The sequence below is a fragment of the Sturnus vulgaris genome, chromosome 2 (assembly GCF_052056855.1).
Source record: "Sturnus vulgaris isolate bStuVul1 chromosome 2, bStuVul1.hap1, whole genome shotgun sequence".
Classification (NCBI taxonomy): Eukaryota; Metazoa; Chordata; class Aves; order Passeriformes; family Sturnidae; genus Sturnus; species Sturnus vulgaris.
In genome coordinates this window covers 46,970,953-46,993,232 of record NC_142244.1, presented here as the reverse complement: position 1 = coordinate 46,993,232, position 22,280 = coordinate 46,970,953, and the positions used below count along the sequence as shown (strand labels likewise).

The following is a 22,280-nucleotide window of genomic DNA, read 5'->3' as shown; positions in this document are numbered from 1 at the left end:
GGGGTGCCGGGACGGGGCACCGCGCCGCCACTCCGACTTCGCACATCCTCGGCACCCCGGGCAGCACCGCCCGGCCGCTCCCCCAACTAGTTGCCGCGGGAAAGGAAGCGAGGGAGCGGCGGGCGGGTGCCAGAGCCCCGCGCCGCGGCTGCTCCGCGCTGCCGGAGCCGAGCGGGTCCGGCCCCGCCGTGCCGGTGCCGCTGCCCGCCCCGGATCCCCCCTTACCTGCGCGGCGAGGGAGCGCCCGGGCGCCGCGGGCGCTGGGGGCTGCGGCAGCGCGGAGTGAGCGCAGGAGCGGAGCGGAGCCACCGCCGCTTCGGGGAGCGCCGCCCGCAGCTGCAGCCGCCCCGGCCGCTGACGTCAGGGGCCCGGCCCGCCGGCCGCCGCCCCGCACGGCCCCGCAGCACCGGCACCGGCACCGGCACCGCCCGCGGGCCCGGCCCGCCGCCGCGCCCTCCGCGCCCCGCCGCACGCAGCTCCCACGGCCACGCAGCCCGGCCCTCCCTGCCCACCTCCGCCGCCCGCAGCCCCTTCCCCAAAACACGCGGGCGTAGCGCCACACGCACCGGCCGCAGGCAGCCCCTTCGCCCCTGGGCACAGCCACGCAGCCGTGCCCAGAGCGCCCGCACCGAGCCCCCGCCGCCGCCGTGCGCCCCACCCGCAAGCCGCGTTCGCACCGTACCACACCCGGTGCCGAGCTCCCCCCGTACCAAAACCCCGTCCCTGCCTGCCGTGCACAGCCAGAGCAACCGTCCTTGCCCGGGGAGACTGGTGTCAATCTGTGTGAGCAAACCAACGCCAGGGACTCTTGGTGGGAATATGTGTGAAAACTTGCCTTACCAAGGCTTTAGTGCACGGCAGGCATTTTCCTCAAGAACAAACAGGTATGAGCTGCCCATTATTGCACTTGATGATTTCTAAACAAAAGAAAATCTATTATTTGAAAAGTACTTTCAGAAGTGCTAGCAGGGCAGAAAAAAATAATTACCATTAGGATGGAGCTCTTCCCATTTCCAAAAGGAACAAATTGATGTGGTAGTGTCTGGCAACACGGGACAAGATCTGATGGACAGAAGGTTCCGTCGGTCCCATGTTGTGTGCTCTAGACTAACCCCGTGTGCTCTAGACTAACCCCATGTGCTGGAAGGAGAAGAGCTATAAACAGAGCTATAAAGCTCTGTTGTAAGTAGCAGGACTTTAAGGAAAAAGAGAAAGTATCCATCCTTTCTAGTGGCTAAAAAGCCTGGAGGAAAATCTGTACAGGATAAGCCGTGACATGAGTTGGAAAAATCTTCAGTCAAGAGCAAAGATCCATTAGATCTGCTGACCCTGATAGCCAAGAACCTTTCACAGAGGTGGAGAGAAGCTGGCAAGCGGAGCATTTAAGCACTTTGCTGTTTCAAGGCAGATTTCTTCTCTACTGTCTTTGTCTCTGATAAATAAATGCACCACAGCTTGTGAAATTTGGCCAGGCACTTTTAACTCTGTGATTGTTCTGGAGAAAGATTCACACCACATGGAATGAACTATGTTGAAGACGGTTGGGATAGTCCCAATCATTTGCAAAGGGACTCCAACGTAATGTTTCCTCTAAAACCAGAGGAATAGGGGTTTCCATTACTCCTTCTCCTCCCCAGAATAATGCAGCTTGATGCTGGAGGGGTGCTGCACAGAGAGGAAAGACAGTCCAGTACTGACAGAGACAAGCCCTTGCCCACTCATTTGCCCACTGCTCCTCTCACTCAGCTCCCTCGGGTGCATAGCTGGTGTCATTGCCAAAACACACCTCCCCATGCACTGGAGTTGGACGAGGTGAGTGTTAAAAGTCCGTTCCAACCCAAGTTATTATGTGATTCTATGACTCTCAGCCCAGCATTCCTTTCACTTGTCTAACCCCTCTCTCACACACACATCTCCATAGCCTCACTGGCACTCTGCCTGCACTTTTTTTCTTCCTCCTTACCTGCCTCCAATGTGCACATCTGAGGTCTGCATTAATCAGTGCTCTATACTCGCTGCCTTACAGGAGAAAACAACCACGACGAAACAGCACATCAGTCCTCAGGCCATTCCCTCCTTCCTCCCACTAATCTTTGCAAAGCAGCAGCTGAATGGGGGGCTGCAAAAGAGGATGAGGGGCCTGGGGACCACTCATCATGGCCTGTGCCACTGGAGAACACTTCTGTTCCCACACAGAAGCAACCAAGGTATAAACCAGTAGTGCTGTGCTCCCTGACCAGACTCCACTGAATCCTTCAACCTAAACTGAAAGTGGGGAAGGGATAGCATTTAATCCCAAAAGCATGTGCGAGTTTGTGAAGTTGCAGCAGTTGAGCTGAGACTGCTGCTCAGAAGTTACCAGATGATTAGAAATAATTCACTTGATTAATTTATAATTAATTTCAAACAACACCATAAAAATGGCCTTTTGCACAGAAAACAGTGTTAGGGGATATAATAAAGAATGTTAGCCCTGATTATGGCAGAAATAACCAAATTGGGGATTGAATAAAATTCAAAACCAAATAATTTACTAACTCGAGATGTGTTTATTGCAAAAGTGAATAGCTAGCTCTACTTATTTATTGCACTAGAATATATGACTATGTCTTCAGGTTTTACAAGTTGGGAGAGGCAACACAAAACTACTGAAAGTTAAATTACTTTAAATAAATTTAAAATCCTTTGTGTATTAATTTTACCTGTTGTCCATTGCCTTCAGTTATTCACATTATACCTTGCTTTTAGGATTAGAAAATAGTGAAAATGTGTCTTGTGTATTAGTATGATAATTATTCCAACGTTTTTGCTAAACCTTAGAAAGTGAAAATGGTTCAGGGAGTGGACAATGTAGAGACCTCAGCAAATGTTTAACTCCTTTCCTACTGTCACAGCCCCTTCTCTGTGTGTTCATGTACAATTTTGCAGTATTTCTTCTTTAGCTAAAATAAATGAAAAGCAGAGAATGTTCTTGCTCTTTCTGGCAACCAATTCCACAATGTTTAAAAGAGAGTCAGAAGAGAAGCATAGTAAACTAAAAGGGAAATAACTCTGCTGTGATTACACATACCTTGGCATTCTGGTTCATACTGGCTGTGAGCCAACCAAATGGATTCAAATACCCATAAGGAGAATACAGGAAGTTTCAGAAACCAGAGGGGAAAAAATCTGTGTTGTTATTGTGCATGATTCCTTTGCTCTGATTAACTGTTATAATTATATTTGAATATATAAATAAAAAAATATAGATAATATGGTCATGAAAAACCTTTACTTTGTCTGGCATGACAATAAAGGACACAATATCTTCAAGAGTGCCCTCTTTCAGGAATAAATTGGTCATTAGTTATAGTGAATTCAAGCATACCATATAAACTGTATGACATTTATGGGGATTAGGTTTCTTGCTCCAGTAGGGTTGGTCACTGTGTCATAGAGGACATTATAAGTAAGGGGATAGTTTTTGAAACAGCAGGGTTTGCACTCATTAGAACCTTGATAACTCCCAGTTTTCTCTTGATTCCCACTGTTAAGAAGCAGACAGCATACATACTTCCAAATCCCACAAATGGACTTTCTTATATGGTTTTTTTTCAATCTATAATTAGAAAAGTTGTTCTTTCAAATACTAATTCCTCAATCCCTGTATTACAAGGCCCTTTTTTTGCTAAGGCAGTTGCCTAATGAGATAACCTCTGTGAGCAAAGGCTGTTGATGTAAGTAAAGGTTTGGTGGTTCAGGCCCTTGCCTATTAATGACCCTTCTTGCAAAAAAAAATTTATTGTCCCACCAGTGTTGAAATTTAGCACTTGATTGCATATAGAATAATTCATGATCCCTTTTTCACCAAGATTGATGTCATCATTTGCCAGCCAGACCAAGCACTCCATGAATGCCAATAACCTTGGTATTAATCTGCTATCTCCCCATGGGATTAAAGCTATGTGGAAGTCTTTCAGGACTTTACATAGCCCAACTATAATAGGTCAAATCCAGTGATTTAAACATGGTTTGAAAACCTAGTACTGTATATAGAATGAATTTTACAACCAAAGTAAAATAAATTTTTGTTTCATATGCACTGGTAGGTCAGCTAAGATCCTGAAAAGATACTAGAAGTGTCCTTCAGAGATTCTGAGCTGGAATAGCTTTACTATGGCTGACAATTCTGCTTCCCAGGCTACTCAGGTTAGAAGCAGATATTCTTTTTCTTTCTTTCCCCCACACCTTTTAGAAGAAGGTATTCTGGGTGATATGGACTCACAATTATTTCAGTTTCAGAAGATGATTCCTTATGAAGCTTAAGGACAATTTTACATATTCATTTTCTATTCTTACTTTTGAAAAATATTCTTTTCTTGTACTGGTAAAGAAGAAACCTCCCACATGTGATGGTGAGAATTTAAAAAAGAAAAAAAAAGGATGCATGTGATGCCAACCGAGGAAGGTTACCAGGCTTTTGCTGAATTCAACAGAGTGTTAAATGGTACTAGGAGTAGAACATAGGTCCAGACTATGAAGAAATAAGTGGACAACCTTGAGCTTGCCTGACCAAGTAGACAGATCTAATTATAACATCAGAATTTTAAAGCTGCACATGCTTGTATCTACTAATGCAAACTGGGTTTGAGTAAAATTATTGCAAAGGGAGGGACTTTATTCATTAGCCAATACATTTTAGAACAGCAAGGTCAGAGTAATGAACTTCCACATTTAATCTTTTTTGCTTTTCTTAATAGTTTTCAAAGTTTTCAGGGAATTTGGAGGAGCACACTTTGATCATATTTTTAAATAGATGACATGGCTACTGGTTGGTGAAACATCAACTAACTGTATCCGTAGGTATTGCTGAGAGAGAAAAAAGATTTTTACTGCTTAGTTAGACTGGAGTGAGTTTTAAGCATAATGATCCACAATCTAAATCTAATGGCATGTTAACAGACCCTCACATGCTTCCCCTAACACAGTTTGAATGCATTTCAGAGCTAGTTCCACACAACAGTAACTTTTAATATGGAATAAAGCACTTGTTCAGTCAAACTCTGTGCCTGGGTCAGATCCAGCCCTGGAGGATGGTGGGCTCCTGCAGCCTCAAATCTGCTTCCCTTTTCTGTGACCCAGGGCATGCTGCCATCCCTCCAGGGGATGGGTGGTAAGGGGAAACCTCTGAGTGGGAGAAAGAAACAACCACACCTTCCATAGGTCATCCCCTGGGCCAAAGGCAGAATAGTCCTCACATGTGCTCCTGTGATCCATCTGTATATTTACAGAGTAGAACAGCAAAACTACGAAAGGGACACTTGGGATAACAGTCTGGCAGCTGCTGTTTGCAGGCAGAAGGCTGAGAGTGAAGGGACTTGAATTTGGGTCTTTCAGCTCCAGGCAGCACATGTCTCAGCCTGAGACAGGAGATTTTCTTGTTCATTCCATGCACATAACAGCCCTCCTGCTCCCCATAATGTCCTGGCTTTGTTCCAGGGAGGAAATCTAAGAAAGCTGGGAAAGTGTAATGGATGACAAAGCCATTTACCTCTAGCTCTACTAGAAAAAATCCATGCTCAGTCAACTCCAGCTCACTGTGCTGTTCATCAGCAAAGAATATAGCTCAAATTTTGCCCAGGGCCTTTTATTTTTCTTTTTTTTTTTTAAACAACTACTGTGTGATGAAGAAAGTTAACAGCACTCATTATTATTCTGCTCTGCTGTTATCTCCTGGGCCCTGAACATCCAAGGGACCTTGGTTTTATCCCCACTTTTCCACTATTGCAATAGTAAAAGAAGTCCTGATACCAGCTGCTGGAAATGCATTTTTCTTGCATTGTTGCATAGCTGAAACTCTTTGTGAACAGCCTTGTTCTTTCAATTTGTCTGTCATCCTGCTTGTAGCCAGAATTTTAACCACTTCTCTTAGAGAAATTTGAATTAAGTTTAGAAATCTATTTAAAAATAAAACTAAATTTTACTAGCTTTGTAGCACTTCAGCTTTTCTCTTCTGAGGCTGCAGTTTGAGGTGGGGAGTGAGAATGCTAATTTTTTTTCAGAGTATCATCCCAAAACTTTATTAGCACAAAATTTCTTCATGCCCATATTTTCTAAACTAGGACCACAAATGTGAAGGTCTTATTCTGAGGTGCTGTGCCCTGTAGTTAAATCCAACCCAGGATACAAGCAGCTGCTCACAGGAAAGGTAAAATTAAGTATGGCATTAATTGCCTGTTGGATTGGATTAAGCACCTTGCAGCAACAGCCCCTCACAGGTGCTTTTTTCCCTCCTTCCCAAAAACCCATGTAGTAAACGGAGCTGCCCAAGCTGCAAAGCTGATGGTGTCTTCCATGGCACGAGCCCTCCATCTTATGAGCTGTATGATCATATTTTAAAACAGAAAAGGCTCTGACAGACAAATGAGCTCAAGGTTTTCCCTTCATTGCTCCTGGAATTTACCTGATATCACCTGTGATGTGCTTGTGAATAATCCTTTTGTACCAAAATAGCATTGTTTCAGAAGTGCTTATTTTACCAGCGGTAATCAGCAAGAAAGCAGTTGTTTACTGTGATTTCATTTTAAACTTGCTTCACCACTGTGTTTATTAGACGCTACTGGAGAACCATGTAGTCTCTTATTACTCGGCTCTTCGGTTTTCTCTGTATCTTTCTGCTAAGTTTTATTATACTCTTTGCCATGTCGTGTCTGAAATTAGACTGAAAACACATTGGGAAAGCAACTGAGTGATCTGATTTTAATCAAGAGGTGCTCTGAGAGAACATAAAACTCTCTCCAAAATAAAATAAAACCAACTGCAGCATCTGGAAATAAGGAGAAAATATCAAATGCAATAAACACTCAACGAAGTTGGCCAGTTTTTTTAAAGCTCTACATGAACATGTTTGGATGTAGTAATGTCCTTGCATGATAGCAGGAGGCTGATTAGCTGTTTTGTACTCAAAGAAAGTATTGATACCATAACTTTTCTTTGTGTGCTTAGGTAAGACTACACCAAGGAATCCTGTTTCCTACTTCTTCTGACCTTCACACTTCAGAAGTTAAAATTAAGTCTCTAAATCATTGCTATGATACAAATATTTTTCCTTGCCTTGAGGAGCCCAGGAATAAAGTTTAGCTAATCTACCTCTCACCACCTTTGTGGGTCACACTGGAGTAACATCAGTGTAAAAAGGAAAAGCTTGGAAAGTGAAGGGAAAACTGAGTTGACAGAACAGGGAAGACTGAGTTTACAGAATGGGGGAAAAACTGGCAAAAAATAATATTTTTAGAGATGAATGATTTTGTAGAATTAAGAAGTGCAGGTGGAACATAGGAGTTACAGTGTAGAAGTGACAATCATAAATAGCTATTATTTGACGAGTAACATATAACAGTGAGACGAGAGATTTCAAGAAACTGGAATTACATAACTGGAAATTATACAACATAGAAAACCATTTGTCATTTCAATCACAGGCCTATACAGACATAGTGCTATATGTGGCTTCAGCTGCTCTAGTTAGAGAAATATGTTATAATTCTTACACGAATGCACATTTAAAAATTCCATAAACTGTGATAGCATGAAAAAACAGAGAAATGTTATAGTATTTCTCAGATAGGTAGGCAGGTATCATCTGCCACTTTCAATCCTATGTCTCTCATATTTACTCCACTAGTTTGAGGAAGAGTTGGACATTTACCACAAAGTGTGTGTTAAAGTAGGGCATAAATTCTCAGGAACAAGTACCAGGAGAATAGTATGTCTTCCTAATGAGGGGAAATGTAGAAACACAGCTGAGATAGGATAAAAAGCTGTATTACATTAAGTTTTTTAGGAAAAGAATGGGAAGGGAAGGGAAGGGAAGGGAAGGGAAGGGAAGGGAAGGGAAGGGAAGGGAAGGGAAGGGAAGGGAAGGGAAGGGAAGGGAAGGGAAGGGAAGGGAAGGGAAGGGAAGGGAAGGGAAGGGAAGGGAAGGGAAGGGAAGGGAAGGGAAGGGAAGGGAAGGGACACACTGTAACTTGTCTAATGAAGTGACTGGGAGACATGGAGGTTTGGTTTATGAGCAAATTAATAGGTCATTGAAGAAGAATGAATTAAAGATCAGAGTGTAAAGTGCTGACATGGCACAGAACAAATGTTGGATATTGTAACCTTGTTAGCACAGAAAACTATGAAACAAATTGCATAACTAGGATTTCTTCTCCAGGGTTGTCAGGTGTATAAAGATTGTGTAATGACTGCTGCATCCACAAAATATAGCATTCAAATCACCTTGAAGGAGATCTTTGAAATCAACAAGCATTTTTTGTTCTATAATTGGGGCAAGTAGAAGGGAGCAAAGTGAGCTTTGTACCTTTATTTGAGGGATCTACTCCCTTGGAAAGATAGACCCTTAAGGCAGTATGTATTTCTATGATAATTCACCAAGAACCAAGTTTTGCACCTGTAGGCAAGCAGACCACTGACAGAGGACAAGACTTTTACAGTGTAGTTAAAGGAATGACAAAGATATCCTGAAGCTTGTTATTTAAAAGAAGAAGGAGGAGGGAAAGGAGAAGAATAATGAACAGGAAAGAAAAAGGGCAACCCACTATTTCTAAATAATCATGTTGTAATATTGAGTGTCTTACAGTTCTTTTGTGGGAAGACCATGCTTTCACTTCCCAGGGCATCTTCAGTTTCTCACAGGACTGCATCTTGTGGTCTTCTGAGTAACCACTCATGAAAATCTTATTTTTCTATTTGATTTCTTATGACATTTGATGACAGAGAAACAAAGGAGTGAGGTGCTGTCAGTGAGATGTTCTGAAGCTAAGCTACCTATGTTTGAGCAAATGAAATCGTTAGATTGCCTTTCCAGATTAAAACAGTCCCGGAAAAGGAGAAAATGAGGTTAACTGTTCAATTTCAACTGAACACATTTGTGCATTTCATACCAACTAAAATGTTCTGACAAAAAAAAAAAAAAAAAGAGTGGCTTTAACTTAATTTAGTAATTGCATATGGTATTTTCACATTAAAAGAAAAGACTAATTCATAACAACTGTCATTTAAAACCCATATATTTCAATATATATATTTAAATATATTTCATGTATTTAAAACCCGTATATTTCTCCATAGATTTCCATCATGGTTTTTACTATGACTAGATTAGGACACAACATCAATACCTAAGTACTTCATTGCTTGATAGACTAAGCTTCATTTGAGCTGTTCCAGTCTATTATGCAAATTTATAATATTAAAAATTTTTAATATGTATTTAATTGGAAGATGACAGCATCTCTTATTAGCTACTTAAACTGAGACCAACAGCTAAAAAATATCAGCATGGAAGTTATACAAACAAAAATCTTGCAAATCAAAAGAATCATGCTTATTTGCTGAGATTTTACACTGAACAAAATCACTTCAACCCACAAATAGCAATCATGTTAGTGAGTAATTAAAGCAAGGGACAAAGTCAGGACTACAATATTCTATTCCCAATTCAGCTACTGACTCACAGTGTGATTTTGCTCATTTACCACCTATAAAATGGAAGATGTGATAATGATAATGACAGGGATAATAATGCCTGCATAAAAGAAGTGCTAGGAGTCTTAATGTTTGAAAAGAGCTTTGAGATAGAGCTGCTATATAAACACAGATTATAATTAACAAGGGACTGCAAGCTTTCACAGTTGGTACATTCTTTGGGCTTTCAGAAGTATAGGTGAACTCTGTATATCTGAGATACCAAGAGTCCTCTGTTGTTAAGAGTTTATTTGGGAAATTATGTTTCACAGCTGCCATTACACTGTATTGGAGCCAGGCTTTTAAGAGGACCTAACTATTTGCCAGTCATTAACACAAGAAACTTTAAAGGCAGTTCAAAATAATTTCATCACTGTGACTACTGGCTATGGCTTGTCTTATTGTATTCTCTTCTTAGTAGATATGTGTAACAATGCATTTGTATGAAAGACAGGAGAACACGAGCACATGAGCAAGGAGAAGAGGTTCAGTGCCTTAGTGAATGCTGAGTGCCTGAGGCATAGGTGAGCTTGGAGATTTTCTTATACTATAAATCCATGCTGCCAAAGTCTCTGAAAATGGTCAAACACAACCCCAACAATCATTTTCCTGACCAGTTCAGACATTTGCTCGGAGCACAGTGATATTCTACTGTTGTTGAAAGCCTTTGAAAATAATGGGTTGCATTAGAACAGGAACCTAGTAAAAATATGAATAAGATACTTTGGACAGGTGAAGTCTCCCTTGCTGAAAGACAAATCAAACAGTAGCTTTGGAAAGATAATACACTCAACAAAAGTTAGAATAATAGTGAGAAGCAGATATATAGATTATAGAACTTTGTGGAGCACAGCACAATATCACTCTGTAAAACAAGTCAAAGTAATCTGCAAAGGTACATTTGTCTCTTTTTCTTATATAATCAATTAGATGCTTTTAACAAACTAAATCAGCTAAAAAAAAAAGAACAGTCTGTAAGAAATCTTTGTGTGCAAACAAATTATTAATGCAGAGGAGCAGCAAAAACATCTTTTAAGAGCTTGTTTTGTAAGAAAAAATTTTACAGGACTAGATTTGTATAAGGCTGGCAGACTACAGGAACTATGAAGCAATACTAAAGGGGTATTTTAGGTATACATTTGTCTGAAAGATATTCCAGTACATAACATTACAAATCCATTTAGATTTCCCCCCAAAACATGGAGATCTCTAAGGCCATCATGAAATGGAAAATCTTCTAAGTAAAAGCTATAAGAAAATGGTTTGGTTCTTCTCAGCTAGTTATGTTTTATTATCATTAATTAGGTTACAACGTTCGAAATCCTCATCAAGTCAATGTCATGATACTGAGACATTAAAGAAGGATCATAGTTTATAAGAGCACAATTTGATTAAAAAACCAACAACGTAAAATGATTTAACTAAGGCCACAGATAGGGTCAGTGGCAGAAGAAGAGCAGCCCCTAGATTTCAACATTTGCAATGTACATGTGGAGCATAAAGACAAAGCTTCCAGCATAAATTGATAGGCCACTGCAAATTTAGAAGAGCTTATAAAGCTGTAAATATCTTGCATCCAATTTGGCTGCTCTGCCATGTTAGCTTTCATTGCCCCACTTATCTCTGCATTGCCAGTTCTCTGGAGCAGCACCCTCCTTATTCATATCTCCATTTTGTTATTTACCATTTCAGAGTTGGAGAACAGTTAGCTGGTGACAAGAATAACCACAGGGTCCCAAGAAGAGTTACAGGGAAGAAAGAATAGGATGGGCATGAAGCATGTCACTTAGAGTTGCAAGATTTCTTACTGCTGAAAGAGTTCATTTTGTGACAAAGAGTCCAAAAAATGCTCACATTTCTGTGGAAGCAAAAAGCCATAGAATGCTGCAGCTTTCCAATTAAAAAAAAAATGAATAAATCACTATGTGTCACTGAGTAAGAAAGATTGGGAGGAAATGCATTTCATGAAGATTCTATTCTGTAGTTGCCTTTTAGTCTTTCCTGAACATCTATCTGAAATGCTCAGCACTGTTCTCAGCAATAGCCTAGATACTGCATGTGTAAGGGTTGTTTTTTTGTTCTTAATTGAGCAGAAAGTATGGTGCATCTCTGATTTGTTAGTCACATTACTGTGGAGCAGGATCTTGGGAGAGATTTCTGGGGACAGCAAATGGGATAAACCCAGACAGAACTGACATAAAACATGAAATGTAAAACACAAAACTTCTGTGGAAGGAAAAGAGCCATTTGTGCTGTTGTGCTAAACACAATGTTTGCCAAGATTTTTGCCCTGAGCACTATGGAACATTGAGAGCTACAGAAAAATGAGGACCCCAAATGCAACAATTCCCTTATTTGTACCCACATTAAGGGTTCACATCATTTACCCCTCAGAACCTGTTTGCACTTTTGTTTTTCTACATTAAAATAACGTTGATGGGTATTGCTTGCAATAAGAAGGAAATTGTTTCTTTCCTTTCAGAGATGTTCCAAAACCACAAAGAAGAGTTGCAATGAAGGCTTTAGAGATAGTGGTTAGGCCGTGTCCAATGGTTGTTTCATGCTGTATTGATCCTGGCACTGCTCTTCTCAGCTTAGAAAATTGTAGATTTCCTATTTTTCAGCCTCATTTTGCCATGATCCTCCTGAGGAAAGCTTAGTAGGAGGCACAGAAGTGTGAGTGTCAATAGAGAGTGTTCATTTGTGAGGGTATCTGGGCAGCATCCAAATGAGCAATATTTTATGATATTTAATATATTTTATTTAAAGTTTTAAATATAATCATATTTTAATTAAAATAGTCAATATTTTATGGAAAAAAAAAGCCTTACAGAAGTTGCAACTGCCTCTTCTTTCTATCTAGGCTAGTGCTCTCCTTTTGCCTTACCACATCTGCCATTAATACTCATCTTGCTTCAAGCTTCATTCATATTCTTTGTATTTGTTTTGCTTCAAGCTTCATTCACATTCTTCCTGGCATCCTCAGCAGGCAGCTGGCCTGACTGCTTCCATTCTCTTTTTTAGTGTCACTACTAAGTCTCCCCAAGAGTTTCCAGGCCCTGTGTCTGATCCCAAATCCCTGTAATGGGAATGTGAGAGCTTTGTAGGCTGGATGTGTCATGTGTCCCTCACTGGATCTCTGTAAACACTTCAATGATAATGTCTCCATTCTTGAAATTTTGTATCTGAAGCCTAGTACACACTTCAGATTTGAGCTGTAGAGGAATAAGGTCTGTGGTTTCCAGACAGTAGAGTCAGGATGTGTGGAACACAATTCATGGAAATGGCATATATACACTCAAGAGAATTTCGATAACTGAACAAAGCATACATGGTATTTTTTGTATGGTTTGGTGTAGGTGAAAAATGTCCTAAAGTTCAAGAAGAAGCACTGAAAGCATTAGTTACACAATTTCAGATTCCCACAGTGGCTGGCTGAAATACATTCTTAGTTTCTTGTTGGGTATGAATGCCTGCTGCCTGGGGGGCTTTTAATTACCATTGCCACCATGGAAAAACTATTTGGTATATTAATGCATGAGTGACTAAGGACTCCAAGAATGTTCACACATTTATTCTTCAAATCTAGCAACTTTCTTCATTGTGTGAAAACTAAGGTATTTCTCCTATGTTTAGCTCTTTGCAAATGTGTCTTGGAGATCTATTCTGGCCTGGGCTTTCTTCCTCAGTGACCCTCTCTGGCTTCTGAGTCATTGCCCTGCAACAATATCAAGATTTCAAATGAGCAAATGAACATAGTTCTCACCACCATAGTCTGGTTTCTCCATCTTTGGTTTGCACTGCCTGCTCATCCCTCATATCCTACGCATAAGGCAGATTTCTCAGCATCTTCAACTTACTTCCTTTACGGATGGTATTTCTCAGGTTGTCAGTTCCACATCATCTCCAAATCTGCACATCTTGTTCTACATTTCCTTCTGTAAGATAACTGCTACCTCCTATATATAGCAGAAACAGAACAGGCTCAACATATTGCCACTTGTCACTCTTATCCCACTGTCTCTCTCTACCCCTCCGTCCCATTTGCCATCTCTGGTTTCTGTTAGCAAACCAACCGAGCATTTCATCACCAATGTTCCTTTGTTAACCTTACAGATTACTGTCTCAGTGGGCACTGAAAGCTATCCAGAAGTCCTTGTGAAGGATGCCCACACATTCACCCTCTTTCATTCCCATTTTCTTCACTTGGGCGAGATGAGCCAACATGGCCAAGTTTGAACTTCCTTTTTTCTGCCTGTGCTGAGAGTCTCTAACTAAACTGTGCCTGTCCAAGTGTTCGATATTTGTCCCTCACCAGCTTTGCTGAATCTTAGAGCAAAAGCCAGAAAAAGGTTCTGTAGTTACCATTTCTTTTGATTTTTCTTTTTTTTTAATTTTAGAAACCGAAGTAGATATCTGTTCTCTAAGTGCAACAGGCTCAATCTTCAGCTGGCATCAGATCAATAGAGCTACACAGTTTTTAGGCCAGTAGAAGTTTTCTGTGTCTTCGGCTTCTAGTACACCTATCACTGCATAATCTGGGATCTGTGAGCAGTTCATGTCACTTTAACAGGTACCACTTGTTGCTGAGCATACACATGCTCACTGCTGAGCTGAAATCCAACATGCACCAGCTTTGGTTCTGTGAAGGTGGTTTAAGTTAATGCATTTTTTATCTTACAGCCAGGAAGGGCTAAGAGCATGCACCTACACACTTAGGAAGCCTCATCATATGAATGGTAATTTATTAAGTGGCAGGACCCAATCACTTTCACTTAGCGCCTGTATTTTATAAGGAAACTATTCTGTCTCTTCTATTTCCATTGGGAAGTTTAAGGTCTGTACCAAAGTGCCCTCTTGGAGTTTTGTTTAACTCTAGCTGTGTTTCTAATCCTTCAGTCTTCACAGACTTTTACTACCACAGGCTTCTTGAAGCACACATAGCAGACAGCATAAATCTTCTGTTCTGCTTTGGTTTAAATATACTCCTCTCATACTGCTTTCTTTGTAAAACCTTTTGCTTTTGGGTACTGGAAGATAGAAATGAACACCTCTCTCTGAAGTGTCAATGTCTATGCTTGACTGTGCTGCTGAGATGACAGGAACAGGACAGGTTTGTTTCCTTTTCTGTCTGCAAATGCCAGAGATTCCACAGGCAATTGTCTATAATAGAATTACAGAACACATCCACTGTGTGTCGATAAATACATTTACTTAGATTACATGTTTTTGCTTATTGTAGGTGAGCATTTACTTTCTCCCAGTAAGAGAGAACAGGATAGCACAGGAACCCTCCTTCTCTGCACCTTCTCTGCTCCCCCAGCAAGTCTGGAGGAAACTGCTTGGGAAATATTTTGAGTGAACACATTTTGGATGCCCAGAGAACATACTGGAAACAGGATCTTCTTCATGATGGAGAGGCAAATCAGACCATACCCCATGACAAAGTGAGGTAGGGGGACACTTTTTTTGGCCTCTCTGAGTCTGACCTTGCTGGAGACAAACTTGGTTTCATGCCTCTCAATGTGAGACCTGTCCACTCAGAGCAGAGCCTGAGCACCACCTCCAGATACAGCAGAGGGACAAATGGTTTAACAAGCACCAGCTCCACTCAGATCTGCATTTCCAGCAAACTTAAGCTATGGATCACTTACTGTATTCCCTGCTACAGGATTTTCACCTTCCTTGTTCTAGGAGTAATGTTAACTCACCTGGTAATACTCTTGTCAATGTTCTGATAGTAAATTTACCAGAAACCTTTTGCCCTTGTTCCTAGTCACCAGCTGGAACAAAAAATCTCTATTAGATTTCAGAGGTTTGATGGGATTTACTAGGAAATACAATCATGTAAGGAGACCATGCTACCTGATTTTCCCTAAAGAATTGTTGGGATCTTCCCCTACACCTGTGACCTCAATTATTTATATTTAAAGCAACATCTGGAGGCTCTGTATTAACTCACAGTCCTCTAGCTGTTTTCTTAGTTGTTTGGATCAGTGTCCATATTTGTGGAGCCTGAAATATTTTTACCACTTTTGTTTTTCACTTCTGAATATAATTTGGAAGTTATTTCCAAATGTTTGTTTTAGAAGCTGCTCTTATACACTCATCTTAAAACATAGCCTGTTTTATGCACTGTTGTTTATATGGAAACTGGAACTTCAATATATTTGCCGACCAAAATGCATTTCTTTCTGATGGTAAAATACATATTGTTTTATGAAGCTAGGACTACTGACTTCTGTTGGGCTCTAAGCAACTTAGCAAGATCAAAGGAAGAGTTAGATTCTTATTAGCACGAGAATAGCCAGGGCTATAACAGTTAATGCTAGCAACATTAGCAGGGGGTATCTTAAATGTCATGTCTTAAAACAATCTAGCTTTCCAAGATTAGAATGATATCAAAAGTGTGGGCCATAGAATCTGCCCACTGATAGCACTGGCTGATGTCTGAATCACATCTTCCCAGCTTTTTTTAAGATCCAGCTACCTCTCTGGAGAAAACAATACATGCAAAAGCACAGAAGCAGTGTGAACAACTTCTGCTCTTGTTGCAATTGGTCTCTCCTCTGCAGTACAATCCACTTAGCTGGATATCCGCTAAGTGGAAAAACAGGGGGCAGAAAAATCTCCCAAGCAGACTTTCAGACTGAGGTAGGGTCTGTGTATGACTGTATTTTACCTGTACGATTATTTTGCAAGAATGTCTGTGGTTAATATGCCGTATGGTAGCAAAGAGAGTTTATTTCTGATTTGGGAGGAGCCCTTTGAACTGCCAATTGATAATGCAAAGGAAGTGTTATAGCCAGTTAGTTAACTTCCTCCAACCTTCGTTTCAATGCAGGGGAACATATCAGTGTTTGATCAGCCAAAAATTACACACCCTGAACCTAGATTCTGCTTTGATCTTGCTTTGATCATGCGCTTCCCAGGAAAGAGGAACTTGCTTGCATTTATGGTTTAACTGCAGAACAAGAAAGCAGACACAATGAACAGGAGGCAGACAACACATTGTATTGATTTTAATTAGCAACCAGTTCAGATAAATATAAATACGTATGTATGAATGTGTGTATATATATATATATATATATATATATATATATATATATGTATATATAGGTGTAAGTGAAAATAAACATATTTAATTTGAAAGACCATGGACATGAAAAAAGGGATATTTTCTAATATTTTTGAAATCCAATGTTCTACTCTGCTTTGTTTTACAGTCAATGGTATATTTAAAAAATATTGTTGCAGTGGTATTATTTCCTTAGTTGTATTCCTCATCTTTCCCGCATGAGGGTATGACTGAGCAAGATGTAAATTCACTTGTGGATGATAAAATTTTATTATGTGACATAAAGCCATCCCCTTCTCCATTCTAGATGAAGCCACTGTTAAATGTGGCTTCTCAGCCTGGAGTTGTCAGTGAGCTCAGTAGTGGCTAACTGCATTTTTTGATGTTATAGTTCTTATTTTGTTGAACACTAGAAAGAAAAAGTAATTTTGGAATACAGCAGTGTTTTCCTGGTTGGATGGTGAGGTAAATGAGAAGCGGTGCTTCAGAGAACCTGCCATGTCTAGAACCCAAACCAAAACACAACAAATTCACAGGCACAGAACCCCAGCAAAACTCCTGTCCTTTCCCAGCTGCAGCTTGCATATCTGTGGATACCAGTGCAAATATCTGCTCAGCACCGTGGAGCAAGAACAGCAACAAGACAGATGTCTAAGTCACTTATGCTGCAAGTCAGTGAATTAGTTAAAAACCTAGTTTTTCAAAGTAAACCTTGATTTTTCAAGTGAGTACACAGGTGAGTCCACAGGTGAGTCCATAACATCTCACACTAGGATTCTAGGACGTGTAGCCCTGAATGAACTTGCTCTCCAGGCCTTCTAATATTTTTTCCTCTTAGGAGCAGAGAAAGGTGTACTTCTTCATGTGCTGAAGTTCAAACCAGTCGAGGGAGTCAACTGTGCCCCTTAGATAACTTCACCTCCCTACCTCAAGGCAACCTACCTTTACCTTCTTAAATATCTGGCTAACACCTTACACCAGAAATGAGATTGTGTTTGCTGATTTTGGTGGTGGCCAAATGCACAGGACAGCAGAGGAAGCGAACAGTCAGTAGTACTGCACTCGTGGAAATAAAACTCGAAGTGCTTTCAGAAGCATTGCTTAATGTACCTTCCAAACTTGGACACAACTGCAGAATAAGTCAGGAAGAAATCATGGGGCAATTCTAGCAGTGTTTAAACCAAGTATACCCTGATCCTATTCTGATACAGGCAGATAGGCATAAAATAGTCACACTCTGGTAGAACATCCTTTGAGGACCTTTAATACTGAAAAAAATCTATTGGCCATGAGAAACTGGAACAAAAAAACTAAGAAAACAAACTTATGATACAACTCATTCTTCCTGGATTCTCTTAAAGCTACTGTAACATTCATCATGAATTATCTTGCAAAATCTTGAGATTTAGAAGCAGCAGTTCTGGCCACATTCCACCACATCTCCTGCACCATCAAGTGGTTAGAATCACACACCACAGGTGTGTGGAGGTACTAAGAGGGGAAGGAGACAGCTATGCCTTTATCTGTCCTTCTGCCAATGCTGAACAGAAAAGCATATGTGGAGCTGTCTCAGCATTCATTAAAGAATGAAGAAAGTTCTTAATAATTACAATGATACATGTTTAGCTTCTAGCCCCAGAAAAAGACAAAAAAAAAAGAAAAAGTCTTCTTAAGAAATAGTCACTTCATTTGCAGAGAATAATGCAATGATGAGCAGTAAGAGGCAGGATTTATAAAGAATAGAACTCGCCTGACAAAGATAATACTTTTTTATGGAATTACCAAATCAATGGATGAATGGAACAGAATAAAAGTAATACTCTTGGATTTAAGCTATTTTTTTAAACAATTAGTCTGATCATCCTCTGCCTCAAAGCCAGGCAGCTACACTGACATAAAACTGGAGAGCATGAGAATGGAAGATTGCCTCCAATGTTTCCCAAAAACATCCTTTAAAAACTTGACTGAACTTGCTTGTGCAAAAAAACCCCATCTCGTTTGGTCTGGAATGAAGGACCAAAACAAGGCTAACAAAGAGAAGAACACCAGTTTATAGGGAGGGCAGGTAAATATTTAAGGATCAGTCTTTGGTCTTGCGTGATTTAATACTTCCAGTAATCACAGAATTACATAATAATCTGAGTTGGAATGAGCTAGAAAGAGGCATAAACAACATATTAATAAAATTCATAGATGCTATGCTAAATTGAGAAGAGGCAAGAAAAACAGAGAGGCCAACAACATGGGACAGAGGGATTAATTATTAACACAGACCAAAAGTAACAGAACAAGAATCACCTTGGGAAAATACCATAAAGGACAAGCACTAGAGAAAGGAAAATTAGCTTGGAAGATGATTTCTATTAGAGCAGGGTTCTTTGATGACAGAAACATCATAAGGACTAAGAGGATAAAACCCAGCAAGTTACTTTCAAGCGTCAAAGAAATATGGTTGTAGAAAAGGTCAATGGAGCTTGTGCGTGTGTATGCAAAGATGCGGCAGCTAAGAGAAGTAAGAATCATTCTCTGCAAGACTGAGATGAAATGTGTTGGGAATATTGCTTCATTTCTTGTGAGATTTTCACAGGCTACAGGGCTGCTTAAAGAACCACAGCACAAATAAGAGCACTGAGAGGAGCTGGTGCCCAAGGAGTGATTAAATTACAAATGCAGAGATTGAGCAGTGACTAAGGATGTGATATTAACATTGAAAAGGTGCAATTAGCAAGCAAGAAAAGTATAGAAATAGAGGCAGCAACAGGAATAAAAAGTCAACAAGAACAGGTTTGCAGGAGACACCCAGAGGACTTTTATCTCTGGACTGATTTCATGATAGGTATAACAGACATAACAGCTGCACAGCCTGGGCTTGGCTAGAGATCCATGCCAGACTCGATGTGCTGAGTCTTCTTATTTTCCTTACTCTTCTGGTTGTACCTTGGGCTCAGTTCTCAGTGTCCTGGCTCTTGCTCTGATTGCCCTGGCCTTGTTCCCAATCAGGTCTCTCTTGGCATTGGGCCAGATGTGCATATTCTTTGTTTGAGACGCTATCCTACAACATGGAGGTCAGACCTCACTCCCATCAGGACATACTTCCACAGGACTTAGTTCCCTCCTAGCAACACAGTACTTAGAATGGTTTCTGCATTGGTATTATTTTGAGATCTCAAGAGATTTGTCTGGATATTTCTCATGTAGTCCTAATTGAGATTCTCTCCGAGCCTATTTCCAGCGTGAAAGAATATCCAGAATTTGCACTTAAAATTGTGTTCCTAATGAAATAAGGAATGGTAGTCTGGTGAAAAGAAAAGGGTGAAAATCTCAGAAGGATATTAAAATCTGCCAGAGAATATGCTGGGATAAAAGAGAAATTGTCAATAAAGAGGAAGCCTATGGAGTGTTTGGCACAAGTCAGTAAACATAAAGGTTGACACACTAGAGAAGATGACCAAAGCATCTAGGTGGAGCCAAGGTTAAAGCAGACATAGAGAATTTTCTAAAGGTTTATGACTATCATTGGTAGGTTATGTGAAGAAAGATGAAGAAAATTATTTCTGTTCATCCTAAAATACCCAAACATTGTGTTGTCTTACTCCTCTATCTCAAGATTCAGCCTTTATGGTCACAGTACACATGAAAGGTCAAAGATTTGTGCCGAAAAAAAAAAACAAGAAGCTTCTCTCAAACATTTTTTTCCACTGGAAATAGATCCCTACATCCACAATCCTCCTGTTATAGAATGAATTTTAATAGGTATATTTTTTCTTTTGTTCCTCCTGACTGCTTCAGTTTTATTGTGGCTTTGCCTTTGTTTTCATTTTCATGCTTTCTCCCTTCTTACTGCATTATGAATTCTCATTTTACTTGCTGAAAGTTAGAGCTACTGTACATATATTTAGAATGCATGGGCGTGTATGTGGATTCAGATATTAATAGATACATAAGCATTACATAGCTCCCATTACTGTTCTAATATTGCCAATTTTATTCACCATATGTAATGCTATACAGTTCTCACCTTCACTAACTTTATGTGCCTGTTCGCACATGGTCCATTAAAAACACATACAAACATCTAGTATTTCAGTATTCAGGATACTTTTTGATTATGTTTCTTGGCTCAAATGTGATACAAAGAACCTGGTAATAAAAGAATATCAAACGAATGTGTCTGAAGTTTGCCCTGAAGAGGGAATTTTATGATAACTAAAGCAGCATCAGCATAAAGTTGATTTATCACATTTAAACAATGGGCAAAGACATCAGCATAGACAACCAGAAAACAGGTTACATCCTGCTCATCAGAGAGAATTCATGTTCATTTTCATTCCACAGCATTTGTCCTCATTTTTACATCATAAGGCCAACGAAAAAAACAGCCTACTGACACCCAGTACTTTATAAATCATAGCATTTGAATATCTTGTTCTGTATGAATGGCTGATATACCTAAAACCAGCACATCTTTTTGTATTTTAAAACTTCATTTGACATGAAGACACTGGACAGAAGACAGCATACTTCCATAATAGGCAGGAACTGATGTTTTAAGAATTCAGCTCTGCAGGTAACAAGAAGTTAAAAAGCAGGAATAAATTCCCTTTTGATATAATTCAAAATCTCACAGCCAGATACTGTGTTTCATTTTGATCTATATGCACTGCACTTTCAGCTCCATTTTCTAAGGCATTATAATCATTCAGGCATTAATATTTCTCATCCCTTTCTAAACCTCACACCAGATAGAATCAGCCCCTGGGGAACATCTCTAGAAAAGGAGATATTGTGGCAGCACAGAGCAAAGAGGTTTCCCCGTAGCACCATGCCTGGTCGTAAAAGGAGGGAGGAACCAGCAGTTTTTTAACCCACATCTTCCAGCAGCTGCACACACGTACCTTGCTCGGCAGGATACAATCACAGCCATGTATCAGCCCCATTAGGATCCAGACTGCACATCTCTGATTGTCATGGAGACTGTTTCAAAGTCTTGCCGTGCTTCAGCAGCAGCAGCAGCAGAGGACAATAGCACTTGGTCTTAAAGGGCTGAAAAGAAAGCAACAAAAGCACAGTGTAAAAGGGAAGGAGCTGTGGCTGAAAGGGAGATGAGTACAGCAAGGCACTCTTCCAGCTGCTGCAGAGGGTTAGAGGTGTAGGTTACAGCAACCTTCCAGAGGTGTGTAATTGTGCCTTCAAGATAAGCACAGGAAGAGCATTCTCAAGGATAGCACATTTCTCCTCCTTCTTTCTCCCCCTCAAGCTAAATTGCTGGGGTGTTTTAGATTAAATGTATTAATTAGGAAACTATTTAGTTTACGAGGTCTTCTGCTTTTTCATTCCCATGGGCACTGTAAACATACTGAGTTTTGGAGTAAGTGGTATACAGTGTCTTGGAACGAGAGACACAGGCAAGTGCAAGGCACTAATAGAGTTGATAGTTTACAAGACCTGAGGCAAAGAAGTGATTTTCAGAAGAGTGAAGAGACAGTTTTGTGTCAAATAGAAAATTTGCTAAGAATTGCAATTTATGACCATCCATATGCTATTTTCAAGTCAGGTCAGTTCTCAGAAGAAACATATAAAAGAATAAAAGGTACAACTGAGCAATATAAGATGCAAGCAAACATAAAATGCAAAATTCAAATGCAAAACCAACTGGGTTTATTCACATCTCAGAAAAAAAATCAAACCAAAT

The 22,280-nt window shown here is 40.2% G+C and overlaps 1 protein-coding gene across 14 annotated transcripts in view; it reads right to left on the bottom strand.

Annotated features, from left to right (window-relative positions):
- C2H11orf87 (chromosome 2 C11orf87 homolog) overlaps positions 1-21,745 on the bottom strand; it is a 166,855-nt gene extending 145,110 nt beyond the window's left edge. For 12 of the 14 annotated variants that reach the window (XR_015801364.1, XR_015801358.1, XR_015801354.1 and 9 more), the window contains exon 1: positions 21,484-21,745. The gene's annotated coding sequence lies outside the window, so the exon portion shown is untranslated. Of the gene's footprint in view, positions 1-225; positions 295-21,483 lie in introns of those variants that run through there. The other 2 variants (XM_088159446.1, XM_088159447.1) reach the window with 2 other exon arrangements.
- Positions 21,746-22,280: the final 535 nt, after the last annotated feature.